The 15,670-nt window shown below is 46.7% G+C and overlaps 1 protein-coding gene across 2 annotated transcripts in view; it reads left to right on the top strand.

Moving 5' to 3' along the window:
• LOC144146967 (uncharacterized) overlaps positions 1 to 15,670 on the top strand; it is a 494,123-nt gene that overhangs the window by 150,696 nt on the left and 327,757 nt on the right. The gene's annotated exons all lie outside the window — the stretch shown is intronic.

Here is a 15,670-nt window from a genome sequence, read left to right on the forward strand (position 1 = left end):
TGTTTAAATTTCCCGCCAGCACAATGCGCATGTCATTGCTTGCGGCATGAAGGCTAACTATGCAAGCACGCACCCTTGCTTCCACCCCCAAGCAGTACACGCAGTACACGCATAAAACGGCAACCGGTGACGGACGGGTGCTTAGGCGTGAAATACAAGGGCGAAAATGTCGTGCGGAAAGCCTTTCATGCTGAAAAACTATTATGGGTCCACGTCGGCGTTCAAAGAGGGCAAGTTGTTCTGATAACCCCTACCGCCATTATCATACGATTGCGGCGAGGAGTAACACTGTAGCGGGTGCCGAGTAAATACCCTTCACCGGAATTAAAATGGGGGGGGGGGGGGGGGGGGGGGGGTTGGACATATACTGCTTCGCAGTAAAAGGCACTTTTAGCTTTACATTGTCTCATGTTGTCTAATAACTTAATTTCCTTATTGGACAGAACTACTGAAGCTTGACTTAGGCATGTTCTCTTTATTTTCGACATTTGCCTAGCTTGCACCATCTCTCTTGCAGTCCTATGTTGAGGATGGAACTCCGTTGTCGCCTGGTCAAATAACGGCTTGCATTTTTTTTGTTGTACACTGCTCACTATGCGGTGCCAGTTGCGTGTATGGCCGACCTTTAAGGCTGCGCATATGTTTTCTGAGCCTTATATTTATGCATGTACTCATTTGACCCGTGTGTTGGCGCCTGCAAGTGAAGGGAATTCTGTACACAACATGTTTACTGCAGTCCAAAAAGTTGTGCGAGTAACGCATAGTACATTTATTAACCCTACTGTTTGTCATTTCTTCGTAGAGTCCGTTGACCGCTGGGAAAACGCGTCCCACTTTGTTTTTCGGATGCGCTGCGCAGCGAAGTCAGCGAAGTCTGCCCTGGTCTTCGTGTCTTTTCCGTCCATTGTTAGTTTTTTGTGCTCGCAGATAACAGTCATGAGCACTCTCCTGAATAATACTGCGCTCATCGGTATCGTGGACGAATAGCCTTAGGTCGTCAGAGTCACAATGTACACTGACGACCTATGTACAGGGCTGCTGGTGTAACTCTACCGCAGTTTCTCGCTCACCACAGCGAGCCGCAGACACAACTTGTCTGTACTCGCGCCGTCAAAGTACGACTGTAGCTCAAGTAAAACACGATGGTCTTGGGTTCACAAGAAAGTCGATGCTCTGATGCCCTACACTTATTAACAACGTCACGCGCCATATTTTTAAAAAAGGGCCTTGAGGACAATATACAAGTTTGTTTTATTCGAGTGATTTCGTGTTTTACAGTGCTCCTAGCGCTTGTCCGGCAGTAAATGATGTCGTATTCACTGAGGAATTAATCAATTTAGGTTAAAATTTTCATTCTCCCTCCAAATCGTGCGTTTTCAGGACGCCAGCCATGAAGTCATCAGCGTGCGTATACAAACGAACCTGCACTGCGTGATTCTGCTGCAGCGCTGGTTGCCGTGAGTCTTCCCAGATACCGCGACCATACTCATGCACGGACCGTTATCTGCCGTTGCTTAGTTTTTTGGCCGTATTTGCACGACGATTATTTCTGTTACTGTTTAAAGTAACCCTTTCGTGCAACATGGAATATTCTCGACAAACAGGGTCACGTAAGACAACGTCGCTTACGCCAATCGGCCAGTGCCTGCAAGAAAAGTCGAAAGCGGCAGACTGCTGTGCAGTTAAAACAACCATAGTGCGTGCAGTAGCGACCTAAGTACGCATCGGTACTTCTATGTTTACGTCTACATTCGTAACTTCCATGGTTAATCCCCATTTTCTTACTGCTATAAAAAATATGCCCTGAATTTAAGCGGATGTAGCTCTTTTGGCAAGCTGATAACCTCTGCCTTGCTTTCACCGGCCTCCCGAAATCACAGAGCTGGCTCGTATTACATCACAGGTACGGTTGAGGAAATGAGCTCGTGGGTCACAACATGGCCAGTCCCTTTTACTGCAGAGCAGTATATGTCTAACCATTCCAGGGTCATCGATTTAGTCGTTAGTCGGCGCCGCTCCGGGGCTGTGGGCAGCTTGAACTGCTGTCTTTGCGGTCACGGTGAATTTCTGCTGCGGCTCAGGAAGTGTTCACGTGATAAGCGAACGTACGGCGACGTGCCCTACTCTGCTGCTACCTCGCAGTGCGCCGCCGCCGCTGGCCGCATGCTGCAAATCATGTTTGAACTTCCCGCGCAAATGTCACTGGGTTCGGATTAGCCCCGCAAAAGGGAGCAGCGAGCATGTTGTTGCATATCGTATTTGAGCCTCCTGCGCAAACGTCACGGGGTTAGGGTAGAGGAAAATGGAACAGCGTCTGGGGAAAGTGTCAGGGGGAGGGCTCTCTTTGGTGGCGACGCATGAGACGTGTGATGGAAAGGCAGTGAGAGCGATGACGCCGTAACCCCACGTGTCGTACTCCACTTCACCCTTGCTAGACACTCCTCTACGTTTTCTTTCTTTCGTCGCTGCGACGTTCGCTCACTCGGTTACGCGGACATTAACAAACGCCGCTCCCCGCGAAGCCCAGTTAACGGCTGCCAAAGGGCTGGCCACTAAAACGACCGGAACCCAGCGCCGCCGTTTACGCTCAAATTCCACTTCGTCAAGCAGCTGCGCATCCATTCCTGGAGAAGATAAACTTCCCCAGTTTGAACGCCGGCTTGAGCCCACATTTTTTTTTATTTTCAGCTTGGAAGGCCTTCCGAGCGACATGTTCGCCGGTGTCTTTGACGCCTAAGCATTAGCCATCACTGGTTGCCGTTTTTTTTGTTGTTTTTTAACGTATTTATTTCTGCGTTGTGCAGGTTATAAACCTTGCGACAGAAATGGGTAATTTATGGTGGACGGGGAGGGGGGCCGCTGTCCACATCTTCGAGGTGGGGTGGTCCCGAGGTCGGCTCTGCAAAGAACCGGCCGGTTCCTCTCTCGTCCTTAAAATATTGAAGAAATGCCCGCCAGAGCCGGAGTGCGTCCGATGGTCCAACGTGTGATGGTGGATCGATCCACTCCTGCTTATACGTGCACGGTTCGCGGGTAGAAAAAGGGAGGCGTGCACGCACAGCTAGGCTTTATGCCGTTACCGACGTTATGCCGGTTGCCTTGGTGGGGTATTTAAATGTCGAAATTACTTGGCGCAATGCGGTTAGTCGGCTGTCCTCCTTAATCGAGTGGTTCGGGTGTTTGTTGATGTGTTACACAGACATCTTACACAAACAGTAAGATGTATAAGAGGGGAAGGAAATCGTACAGCCACATGTTTGTACGCAAGAATAGAGCTCAAGGGCTTCCAGGTTTGGAATCGTTACGGGACGGATGCATGCCGTTCGTTTGGAGGAAGAAGAGCAAGAATAGAAGCGTTGGCCCGAACACAACTGCGAATGGGCGGAAAAACAACGGAAAGCTGCTGGCGCCGTCGTTAGCGCATCAAGTTCAGCTCTTCGATTAGCGACGAATTCCTCCTGGATGAACAGCAACTTGTCCGCTTTGGATGCCGGCGTTCTTCAGAGGGCTTTCAGGGGATACTTTCGACCGTATCTGTCACTTGTAAGCTTGCGCACTTAGCCGGTTGCCGGTTGATGCGTGCGAAGGTTTGCAGTGGAGAATAGTGGGAGGGAGGAGGGGGAGGAGGAGAGGCGCAGCTATAGGTTTCATGCCCCTACTGATGGATGGCGTGTCCGTTGTGCTGGTGCGAGGTTTAAACACGGACGTTAAACGACCCAATGAGACCTGTATGGAGAGTACGTAGTGGTAGAGCGGATTAGGTTTGTGTGTTACGATTTGTTCAGACTACCGACGCAAAAGACGTATCTTGATTTATGGACGTAAAAAAATGGCATGTCACGCAGTTCGTTTGGCTGAGACGGGAAATGACGCCATTCTTTAATTAAAGTAATACAGTTGCGGCAACAGTCTGAACCAGGCCTTACACAAACACTAAGATGCTTGCGTCGCGGGAGAGACAAAGGCAGTTCCATGTTTATCTGCAAGAACATAGCTTGGATCCTTCAGAGGTTCATTCATCTTATTGGCTAGAATGTATGCTCCATCGCAAATTACGATAAACGTGTTTTGTTTTGTGCACTCCGTTGACTGCGTCCAGCTTTGCAGGTCATCCATCTTCACAGAGTGGAAGGGAACTAGCATATTTGAGCGAAGTGTTTGTTAAAAGTGGTGTCATCATAGTTCAAACGGGCCAATCTTTTGAATGAAACAAACTTGTGTTTTGTCTTCATGGCCTGTTTAAGTGAGTCTAGACCGCGATTTGTCGTGTATGAAGCACATCACGCGTCCTTCGATTCATGGCGGTAACGTTATGGGGCCGATGTTGGACAGCTCTTTTCCAGTTATAGAGCAACATCTTCTTGGTTTCTCTGGTTGCAGCCTGCCAGTCATCTTGAACTTGCGCTCTTCTTCCTGGCGCACACTGGACAATTCGCAGGTAGAGGCCCGAAGAATACGCATGGGCCTGCGACGACATACCTGCAGGATTTCCGAAGAACGCGTTTTGTAAAGTTGGTCATAGTTTTATCTAAGGACGCACTTCGTTTTTGCGAGCCACATTGTGTCTACCTCCATGTATCACAAGGCGTGAAGACCACCGATTATCGCCTCTTCTGACAGCACAATCAAGATGAAGTTTTGCGGCAGCCATTTTACGTTTTCAACGTATGATTAAAGCAGGACTTCGTTTGTGAGATTAATAAAAAAATTCACAGATCTGCTTGCCATCGCGGAAATAACTAATAGGTCATATTTGTTATCGCTGGTTTTCCAACGACTGACTTTAGCGTTTTTATGAAACACATACGGCGAAAGCATACATGTAAACACTGACGATTCCGTAATTGATCCCAGATAAACCGCAACGTGGTCATTCAAAGCCTGTTCTTTACCCGAGGCTTCCCGCTAGATCACAAGACAGCCTCCAGTGCTACTGACTGAATGGGTTGCCATCCTGGAGGCGATGCCTTTAATTTCCTCTGAACAACCTGACAAATGGAGTTTGCTCCTTGGCGCAAAAACAGTACTCCAGGTTAACAATAGTAATTGAAAACAAGGACCATACAGTTACACGGCGCAGGACAGGAGTCAAACATTGATACATGGGGTGACATTTTAACTCGCAGCTATGACTGCACGCTCACTGGGGTATGTGTCATTTGGAGAGGTCGTTGTCTTCAGAGTCCGCTTGGAATGATGCAGTGGCCACTGCCTGCTTCTTGCTTGTAGTAGAATTATGATGCCCCGTCTGGGGAAGAACAAGGTTACGTCCTTACAACAAGGTTACGTCCTTAACAAACAGTGGACAGAAGGACGTTGTGGGTTGACTGGTAACGGCTAGTTGATGCTGGGGCAAAGAAGGTTTCTGCAGGCACAGATGTCGTACGTCAGCCCATTGCAAGGGGGGCACGACCACTCTTTTGTACACAATACTCCGCGTCACGGACGGGCAAAACGATAAGGGCCTGCTAGTCATGGATAACTTCCAGCGGCATCTCGGAAATCTATGCAAGGTGCAACAGCCGGTTTTCTGACTAAGGGACAGGCGCCGCCAACTCTGCTGGTTCTCCAGCCGAGCACCATTAGTGAAAGCTGCGCCAAGTATTAAAGAAACATCAGCCATTCGTTTCTTCTGCTGGCTTTTTAGCTACGTAGATATATCGTATGTGCTTGCGCAATGTAATAAAAAAGTGTTGTGTTTTTCGGATAATTTTAATTACATACTTTTGCAGAATATTCCGATTTTCGTAATGTTGAAAAACCAGAACACTTGCGACTAATGCACACTTGCGAAAAATCAGAACACGTGCGACCAACTCACGAAGTAACCATTCGAAGGCAGCAAAAAAAATTTGATATGTCATTCTAGGGAAAGCTATTGTTCATAGAGTAAGAGAACAGTACCTGTTTAAACTGTGTCGTTTTATAATACTTCCCGTATCCGGCCTTCCTGAATTTGTGCAGCTGCTTGTGTTCCGGGGAATTGTCTTCGCGTGTATTTTGCACGGAATATTACATATTGGGATTTTGAACAACTGTTCACATTTAATGGTAACTGAGTACTACATCGATGAATTCTGACGTTGCTTAAACGAATGGCGGCGAAGAACTGCGCAGTACACCGCTGCGCTCCGGTTACTGCTTCTTTATATTTATTTGGCAACATGTTTCTAGATGTCGACAAAGCTTCTGACAAAGCTTAGGATGATGGCACCGTAGCAAATATTATGCACGTCTGATGCACTCATCTACTCTACTCGCTGTCGTCGCACTGTTAAGCAAAGCAACGGACGTCGCTGCTCCGTTGCTTGGGGAGTTTTCCTATGAAGCAACTTTTCAAGCCGAGGAGCAATCAAGGCCCGTTTTAATTAACACTTAGTCCAGTGCAGCAACTGATGGGGCTGATGTAAGGCATTATAGGGAAGCAAATTCCTACTTCGTTCAAACTGCAAGTACACATAAGTCACCTTTACACCAAAGGACTTCAGAGTAGTTTGACCCATCGCCAAAATATGGAGTGATTAAGACTCTTCACTCATGACATCGGCGAACGCATTATATGCATTTGTGTAAGCGCTTGCGACTGTTGGCTTCCGCCTCGGCTTGCGTGGATTCTGCCCGAAAAAAGATAATTTTAAAAACGCACAGGAAACGTAGACGCTACCACGAAGCAAATACATAGGTACTGGGCTTTTTAAACCTTTCACGATTCCATCACTGGCTTAAGACGCGTAAAGAGTGCCAAGGTTGCATTCGCGTTGTTGTGAAAAGGCAAAACATGGAATAGGTACATTTATCAATACAAAGAACGGTTTAATGTTCTTACTGCAATGCCCAGGCGAGAATACAGGATTGGTTTTTGTACACTATGTGAAAGAAAATTTTTGATCGTGTAGCCGGGCTCTATGTGCGGCTGGCCGGTTTCCTGTCCTACAGAAAAAAAAACGCAAAATAAATGGTATTGAAATCTAGCGGTATAAGGGGCAGTTTAACTGCTTAAAACCACCATTAAGTGAAATGGTAGCAATGGCGGGAGAGACGCGGCCATTTTTTGGTGAAAGAACATGCCACCCGGACCAAAAAAGTGCGTTGTGAGCAGCCGATTGTGCCAAAATTCCACGTGCTTTCGACAAGAAAAAACCGAAACGTTTTAGATATTTTGTTCGCGCAGTGACTCCAAATATAACGTTCAAATGTATAATACAAGAGTCACAATTTGGTTATTTTACAAAACGCGAACTGCCCGCCGATGGAGACGCGCGCTTCCTCTGTGAAACCTGTGATGGGTCCGCCCTCCGTGACATCAATGCAGGATACACTGCGGCATTGCCAACTATGGTAAGCCGGAGGAGGAGAGAATAAATAAGAAGAGCTGACTGGTGCAGGGTGCCCCGGCCTTCTGCGGCACGAACTCTGATCCGGAATGACCTGTTCTTTGTAGCTGCCGGAACCATTGAAAATGATCGAACGTCAGCGGCGCTTTCCTTTACCAGTATTTAGGTGACGATTTGTCGCTTTCTAGTGACTAATTTTACTTTCTAACTTTCCGACCAGTTGGTTGGAACAACGACGCAAGTATAACAATGCCTATGGGACATCTTGAAGGTAGCGCACTTAAATACGGACACTAGTAAAAGAAACGACAAACCACGACAAACCACCGCTCTGTAGTTTGTGGTTTCTTTTCCTAGTGTACGCGTATCAGTGCGCTACCTTCAAGATGTCCCATATGCATTACCAACTATCCCAGTTGTCACTCCTACTATAACAATGCCTGTTGCGTGAGCTGATAATGATGAAACAGCCGCTTTCCTGTTGCTCTCTCCTGCCGTTCCCCGTACGCTAGCCTTCTGGTGCTCTGCGAACCCGAGTGTGTGAGGTCTCTATTGGCAGTAAGATGTTTGAGTGGCGCCCTCTGGCTGCCTACGACAGCTTAGGGACTCCTGGCGCTGTCGTCTGATACACTCCGCTTTTGAGCGGCAGCAGTTGTTATGCTCGAAATATCCCGCTTTATTGGTTTAGCGCATTAAAAAGCGTCTTTCTAGTAATTCATGTGTTTTGCAAGCTTCTGACACCACTCAATCATTTCAAGTTCGCCCAATCCCGCACAAGTTTGGAACACACGAGTAGCAGCCAGATGATCGTGTGCAAATCGTCCTTTCTAGCTGATTTGCGAGATTCAGTGCTCGGAGATCCTCGATGCGCATTCAGAATAGGTAGGCTACCCTTAAGTATTTTTGAGATGCTCTTATGAAAACTCAGAGGTCGGTAATGCTACGCACGAAGCAGCGGGCCCCTACACGCGCATCGCACAGCAGCAAACAGAACGGCTTCCTTCTGTTTCTTTTGTTGTTGTTGGCTTGTATCACAGGAATTCTTTTTTCTCTGCCCAGCCAATTATTTTTTTGCACCGTCACAAACATCTTATTAGGAGGTTTGGGTGTGTCTGGAAGGCTGTTAAAGTTCGTGCTCATAATTTGATCATGCTCTAAGGCATGCAGTACTTTCATCATAAACTGGCGTTCGTTATGGCTGCGTGCAAGAAGTTGCATATACGCAGCGTGCGTTGTTTATTCGCATGCAAATGCTATGAGAAGGTTTGTGCTACGCCACTGCGAAGCGGCGCAGACAACGTTGTCCAGAGTACGTGAAGGCGGCTTTTGTGTTCCGAATTTCTATCGTAACCGCCGTTATCATAACGAAGGGTTATCATAACGTTATCATAAAGAAGGGTTGAGAGTCACTCAAGTCGAACAGGTATGACATCTATACGGTGATGAAGGCTTGGTACTCACTAACGAGCGCAATGCATCCTGTGCATGCCGGTTTCCAGTATAGTAATAATCGAAACCGATGAATATGTCTCAACTGCTCTTTATTGTTTTATAACCATTGCAGGCGTAAGGAACCAATTCTGGCTACTAGGGAGTGTGTTCGATGAATTGGAGAAAAAAAAAAACTCCCACTATCTTGCCCTGGGCGGAGGACACCATCCACTAACCAGATCGACAACGTTTTCTCCGCCGTCGCCTTTTACTCCTTCTGGGAGCAGTTTTACTATAACGCATATCACAGTATTGCGAAGATATGGATGTCGGAAATGTGTCGAACGACCCCTCCTGGTCTGAACAAACATCGTGTTAGTGTATTTTTACTGTAAATGTGTCTCGCTTTCCTTAATAAACCTCCATAATTGTTAGAAGCCTGGTATTAAGCGAGCAGGCACTTGTACACACAGAAGGATATTTGGAACTCAACCTGCACCCGCCGCGGTGGCTCAGTGGCTAAGGCGTTGCGCTGCTGAGCACGAAGTCGCGGGTTCGATTCCTGGCCGCGGCGGCCGCTTTTCTGATGGCGGCGAAAAGCAAAAACGCCCGTGCGTACGAGATTTCGGCGCACGTTAAAGATCCCCAGGTGGTCAAAATTAATCTGGAGCCCTCCACTACGGCGCGCCTCATCGCCTGCGTTGCGTCGGCGCGTTAAACCCTACAATCAATCAACTCAACCTGCAGTTTTTTGCAGCCCAGAGTGCATGTCGGCTTACATTCATGCCATGACAACATAAATTGATGTGATACAATACTTTCGAGCGTTCGGCAAGTTTACCAAAACTGTTTTACCTTATATACGATTACTGATAATCGTAATGCCTTTGTCAAAGCCGACAGCCCCGTCGGCCTGAAATTTGTTTTGTTTTTGCATTTTCGCTGTTGTCGGTTATTAAAAACTGGGTGTTCCATTCATTCGAAAGATTATCTATACAAAAGCTAACGCACAGCTCCGACTTTTCCCGCCATGCCAATTACCGGTTTCACAAGGAACGGGCAACGCCGGCAATATATTTCCCAGTGCAGTATCAAAAACTATACTTTAAGTCACGCATTGATCTAGTGTACGCAATTTCAGGTCTCTTAATCTGATTAAAAAAGTTACACATACGCAACAAATGGTGCGGACACACATCAAAGGTCAACCGAGCGTGAAGAACCAGCAGAGAGAGGGAGCCCGAGTGAAGCAGACGACAAATGCGCAAATGCCTGAGCCGACGTCACGAGATTCGCCGCGCCGCCCGTGGTCACGCTCCCCGCCCGCACTCGGGGACAACGTTCTGTGGCAATGGAAAGAATGCTATGTGGGGTTGCAGTAGCACACTCTAGTCACAGAGGGGGGAGCTGCCTGCACTGTGTTACTGCGGGATAGTTCCCGATAAACTGGTTTTGCTTTCAGTTGTGGCGTGACAGATACGCACTTGTTACACTTCATTTCTTCGCGTGAGCTCCGTCACGGAGCATGCAGGCACATGGGCTTCTCCTTCTGCACGCTTAATTTTTTTGTAAACACAAGACAATGCTTTGATTGGACTATTCAGAACGACCGTGAACTCTCTCGTCCTACTGTATCGTTCAGAAGTGAAGTGAATTTTGAAGTTGCTACAAGTCAATCGAGGTCCTCAACTCCGTCTAACTCTCCTATGCTCGGAGCGTACACAAACCACTCGAGATACGACGGCCCGGGCTCGGTTCCCGCCGCAGAACCCATCTAGTTGCCCGGTACACAGCTGTACTCTAAACTTCCGACGTTATTCTCCAGAATACCTCTCGCTTAGGGAGCTCACAAATCCCAACCTAGCTTCAGCAGTCGAGACTCTTCACCACAAGGCACGCACACAGGAGCACTCGAAATTTTCTTGTGTTTTCTAACTGCCTGGCGGTCGGTGTAGTCTTGGTTAATCTCTCGAAGTGGGTATGCTTGGCTTGACAAACGTGTGCAGGGGACGCTGGGTGGTCGCCGCGAGGCCTGCGGTCACGTGCGCGCGCTCTACGATTTCTTGGTATTTTAACTGTGGACGAAAAATTACGATTTGCTAATGAACTTCACTCTTAAAAAACGGAAGACTACATAGTCCAGTGCACCGGCCCAATCCATTACCAAAAACAGCACTGGGTTGTGGTGCCATTCACGTAGCGGCCGGGTCCATAGAGTGGTTTTTTGCGCACAGTGGGGTTGCTGCTTGGTTGTGATAGGACTTGTTTCCATCTCTTTGTCGCTGCCACAGCGGTGTCTCTGACATGTGGAGTGGCGGCCTGATTGAGAGAAGAAAACTCTGTCAGAGACTCCTTCACAGTTGGTGTGAATATTATAGCACTGGTTTTAATGCTTGGTTCTGTACTTCAGCAGGTTTGTTCTAGCACACTCGTCACCTAACAGAAGCTTTTTGCCAACTGTGTCCGATCCAATCCCCTCGTTGGGAGCCTTCTTTTACGTTCTTTTGACACTTTGCCTCTTTACTGTTGTGTTGTCTGTGAAGACAACCGCAGCGTCTCTGGAATGTCATATCGAAGGCCACAGTGGCGGAAATTCGTTACAGTGCACCAACTGCTAAAAATGTTCAAATTGTTTTTAAGTAAATCAGAGCTTTTGTACCTATTTAAATGTGGCAAAAGGAATCTAGAATTAAAAACCATTGATTAAAAAGCTGCAGTTTTTCTATGAGAATGCCTTAGTTAGGTAATGAAATGTTAGTAGTTATTTTTTAACAGCTTGAACCGAATAGCTCGGTTAATTTTGATTGAATTAGTAACGCAGTGGAAATGGTGAAACCTCAGAATTCATATATGTATCTTGGCTGCAGAACGCATGCTGTTACCCTTCGAAACACGTTCAAGCGTTCGCCGTTGCCGTACTTTGGGCCAACATCAGTCTGACTGTAGGAGATGGACAACATTTTGCGATTGTGTTCAAGAAGCACGACTCGAATGGCTCACAAAAATAAGAGGTGGATTGTAAATAGCGACAGCTGTCTGCTCCTTAAATTGATTCTGAAGAACTCCGCAAAGACTTCAAGTTGCCCTAGCCAGAAATATTGCGTCCTGTGTGTACTCTAAGCTCCTGTGCTGTGCGAAATGCTGCTACCACCAACCGTTTGCCATCTTTGCCTATTCATACACGCCTGAGGCTTGGCTGAGCTCCTCGCTAATATTCGATAAGTGCCGGCTGGATCAGAATATAAGATAAGAGAGTCAAGCCCAAATGCAGGTGCTTATCTATTTATGGTAAGCATTATTAAGCTGCATGATTCAGCGTACTTGTTACCAGTCATATCCGCCATCATTTGCAGGCCATGGCTACAGCCTCTTGGGTGGTTGAATGACGTTGCTCTGACCTTACTGTTGCCAGCTTAGCGTTGTCTTATAGAATGTAGGAATTTTCGCGTTTACAGTGATAGTATGGCAACATAGTGAAAAAATGATTTCAGAATCTGTTCCATGCAGCCCATCAAAGATGGTGGTTTTGTGTTTGCGGCGACGGTTGTGTGACGAAGTGCAGCCGAGTGGTTTATGGCCCTTGGTAGAGTAAAGGCAAAAATGTTGTTTTTTCGGGGTGTTTTTTGAGCCTGGCGAAAAAAGTCAAATCACTTTGTGTAACTTCTTTCAGAAAATGCCAAAATTAGAAGAGAAGCTTTGCGTTGGAACTGCGTTCCAATTCTTGTAAATAAGTAAACTTGCAAATGAAGCTTTTTTCTTTCTTTATCCAAGCAATCTTTTCAGTTTTCGTATGAAAACTTGAAGAAACGGAAAGCATAGCTAAGAGATATGACGTAAATATATAAAAAATGCCTATACTATGTACAGTACATGTTCAATGATTCACCACAACGGGCTTGGGCTGCAATCTAGCTGTCAAACCGCTGCTTTATAAAAATGCCAGCACTGCCTTGAACTCCTTGTTTGAATACTTCGGGTTTGGCCAGGGTCCCAGCAGGACATCCTCAGACAATGCCCGATTGTCTAACGTGGCCAAGGCCTTGGCTATGGGTAAAGTTTCGCGTCGATGCGGGTAACCGGGAGAATTGCGCAGTACATGTTGACTAGTATCTGGTATGTGCCACATTTCCCACTCAGGGTCACTCGCACCACCGATAAGGTGTTGGTACCGGTGAGCAAAAGCTAAGCCGAGCCGCAGTCGATTAGATATCGACGCGTCGCTTCGGTGAGTCCCTGTGGTACCTGGAACATGCAACCACGCCCAGCCGATAGAGCCATCTGTGGCGGTGGCAAGGGTGGGCCCAATATTTCGTCGTGGCATGGCGGAGAATATTGGTGAGAAGGGCGGTCGTCCCTGGTATTTCAAATTGAAGGCCAACGACTACTGCGTCTGCTGAAGCCATTTTTCATTTTCGCCATCCTATTCATTGTCAGCCACCCACAATGGCTTGGAAGCCACTGAAAGGGAAACTAAAATGGGCTCGTACGGAATTTGAAATCTGGTTGCAAGAGCAGCAGCCAGGTGTTGTAACTAGTTATAAAAGCTGCAACTAACTGTCGAAAGCACAATGCTAACCCGACACCATGGCAGACTAAAACAAGAATTAGCCTGATGCGTGCGTGGTGACAAGTGCACTTGGCGGCACATGCGCATAACGGGTGCACGCGGAGGACAGCCCTGACTGCGGGAAACTTCAGAGTTAAGAGCGGCAAGTGTGACTTCCGGTAATTTGAATCAAAGAACAAAGAAACGGAAGCGAAGAGAGTGACACAAACACGGAATAGCAGTAGAGGCGTCTTTGACAATCCCTAGAAGTTCCCTTTTGAACCATTTAGGCAGGCACGAGTTTCCGAGGTATTTTTTTTATGGCGATGTACCAAGTTTTATTCCCTCTGCTTTGCATTTTGACTAACCTCAAAGCGAAAACGCCCACGGGTTCGAAATGTCGGCACACGTTAAAGATTCACAGGCGGTAAAAATAAATCCGCATTCCTCCTCTACGGTGCGCCGCATCGCCTGTGCAGCGTCTAAGTGTTAAACCACCACAATCAATTAACCAATTGACTAACATCTGATTGTCTCCTTACTTCGTTGAATGCGTCCTTGAGTTCAATTTCAGCTGCGTTATGCTGGCGTGGACTCTCACCTTTCTTTATTGCTGAGTTTAAGCTCACGCTCTGAACGCCTCGGGCTATGGAACGCTTCTGAAGAAGCAATGTTGCTGTTACAGACGCCGACACTGGTTTTTTCGCATAACAGGCCATTTATTCCTTTCGCATTTAAGGGCGGGAAGCATTCAATATGACGAAACATGCTATGGCACCGGAGAAAATATTATTCACGTTTTACCAACCATATGGACCAGCGGGCGGACTCGCTTTCGTTTAGGGAACTAGTGGAGCAACAGATGTAGTTTGCTTGGCACCATACAAGTAATTCATCCATCTATTTATTCATGATTGGTGCGGTGCCGGGACTCGCACAGGACTGGTACAGTCACTGCTTTTAAGTGAAGTGAAAGCATACCTAGTTCAAGGTGTAAGCGCGCAGCAAGCATGCCTTTCAAATGAGAACTTACAAATAACCCCAATCCCCGTAAGAAAAAAAAATAAGTGTGACCATTCGAATTCCACAATTCCTCACGTCTGTTATAGGCAAAAGCTGTTATGATTGTTGACTCTCACGAGGTTTAGCAACTGAATTGCTTTGTTTTAGTTCTACACCCCTCGCCCGTCAGCAGAAACAAACCTACAAAATATCTACCGCACATTGCCGTGCCTATCACAGAAATGAATACGCAATGGTAATTCGCAAAACTCAGAATAAGTGGTTTTAAGAGCAGCAAGTAAGTTTAAAGATTGCCTTTGTGCTTTTCTGGAGGCAGCACAATATGACATAGGAATATGTCTTTTAATACAAGGAAACGTCTAATAATCTGAGTAGCATGCAAATTATTTGGCAAAGCTGCAGAATTCGACGTTTTGCAAACAATCGACAAAGAAGTTTGGAGAATGCAACTGTACTTCAAGTGCTGCGGGGTTCAGGGCAGTTCTGCAGACGGGTTTTTAGGACCCTTGATTCTGTACCTGAAAGCATAAAAAACCTTTCGAATGAGGTAGGCCATCGATGCAGCCGCACTCCTAACACTCAGTGAGCTTCAAGGTTCTTTCTACAACCACATCCTTACAAAAACAATTATTGCCTTCACCTGTTCAGTATCATAAATCACCAAGCTTTGGTGTAGAGGGTTCGGCGAATGCACGTCTGGTTGGGTAGGTACATTAAACAGGTTAAAAGGCGCCGATCCACGAATAAACAACAAAACAACAAAAACTAAAAGGGACATTTCATCTCTCACACTGAAGCCTTGTTCGCGTTAAGAAGGCAAAAGAATACAACCAGTTTCTTGTGAATGGCTTTCTTGTGGGAAGTCGAAACGTCTTTTTATGTTTACTCAATTGGTTGGTGTCTTTAAGCTTCTACACCAAGCTTTGTGCGCTTCATTACAAGGGCATTCATGACGCCGACATGGTCCTTCGGGCAAACCATGCGCCTTCCACACACTCATGACACAAAGAACTCATAGCTCAACTCATTTTGAGTGGTTCGTCCATGCTCTCGGCGCGTAATAAAGGGCGCACAGGAACTGCCCGCATTACGCTATAGGCTGCGTTATCAAACAGCCCGTAATTAACAATCCCACCAAATTTAGGTGCTACTCGCAGGTAGCAAAGGCACCGTCCTATTTGAAAACTGCGTGAACTCCTTTTTGTGCCTTGCCCGTCCCTGAACACTTCCCGGTATTCCTCTCCCCTGCCTTAACACCACCTAACAAATGCATGCTATGAACCACTAATCAAAGATGAATTATCTTTGTCAATCGTTCATTATCTGCTATACACAT

Source organism: Haemaphysalis longicornis, unplaced genomic scaffold, assembly GCF_048455015.1.
Source record: "Haemaphysalis longicornis isolate Haplotype H1 unplaced genomic scaffold, Haemaphysalis longicornis Haplotype H1 scaffold_7, whole genome shotgun sequence".
NCBI classification, from domain to species: domain Eukaryota; kingdom Metazoa; phylum Arthropoda; class Arachnida; order Ixodida; family Ixodidae; genus Haemaphysalis; species Haemaphysalis longicornis.